The sequence below is a fragment of the Diachasma alloeum genome, unplaced genomic scaffold (genome assembly GCF_001412515.2).
Source record: "Diachasma alloeum isolate Michigan unplaced genomic scaffold, Dall2.0 Dall_scaffold_00305, whole genome shotgun sequence".
Classification (NCBI taxonomy): domain Eukaryota; kingdom Metazoa; phylum Arthropoda; class Insecta; order Hymenoptera; family Braconidae; genus Diachasma; species Diachasma alloeum.
The window spans coordinates 367,418-368,535 of NW_021680444.1; positions in this window are offsets into that span (position 1 = coordinate 367,418).

The following is a 1,118-nucleotide window of genomic DNA, read 5'->3' on the forward strand; positions in this document are numbered from 1 at the left end:
CGAGAAACCATTGAGTTTTTCATAGCGCCGCGACTTTCGTCGTAGTTTTAATTTTTTTATTAGAGAGATTAAGGGATGAAACGGAGGTTGTTGGGTGGAGAATTTAATTCTCCATCGAACAGCATCGGGTTCATTCCTTAATCTTAATTAAGAGGGGGGAGACGATTTTTTAATTAGCGGGCGAATTAATGGGGAGTCACTCTACGCCGAGAAAACATTGGGTTTTTCATAGCGCCGCGAATTTCGTCGCAGTTTTTATTTTTGTATTACAGAGATGAAGGAATGAAACGGGGATCGAAGGATGTGGAACTTAATTCTCCATCGAACAGCATTGGATTCATTCCTTAATATTAATTAGGAGGAAAGAGATGATTTTTTAATTAGCGGGCGAATTATTGGGGAGTCTCTCTGCGCCGAGAAACCATTAGGTTTTTCATAGCGCCGCGACTTTCGTCGCAGTTTTTATTTTTGTATTACAGAGATGAAGGAATGAAACGGGGATCGAAGGATGTGGAACTTAATTCTCCATCGAACACCATTGGTTTTATTCCTTAATATTAATTAGGAGAAAAGATACGATTTTTGAATTAGCAGGCGAGTTGTCGGGAGACACTACGCCGAGAAACCATTAGGTTTTTCATAGCGCCGCGCCTTTTGTCGCAGTTTTAATTTTTTCATTACCGAGATTAAGGAATGAAACGAGGGTTGGAGGATGGGGAATTTAATTCTCCATCGAACACCATTGGTTTTATTCCTTAATATTAATTAGGAGGAAAGAGATGATTTTTTAATTAGCGGGCGAATTATTGGGGAGTCTCTCTGCGCCGAGAAACCATTAGGTTTTTCATAGCGCCGCGACTTTCGTCGCAGTTTTAATTTTTTCATTACCGAGATTAAGGAATGAAACGAGGGTTGGAGGATGGGGAATTTAATTCTCCATTCAACAGTCTTTTTTTGATCCCTTAATATTAATTAGACGGCGAATAAATCAAATGAAAAACATAAAGCAAACATTGAGTACAAGGCGGACAAAAGTCCCCCTTCGAACCTGTCCCTGTCACAGCGGGACTGCTACTACCGAGTTACTCACGCACCCGACTCACATTTACCGACAATTC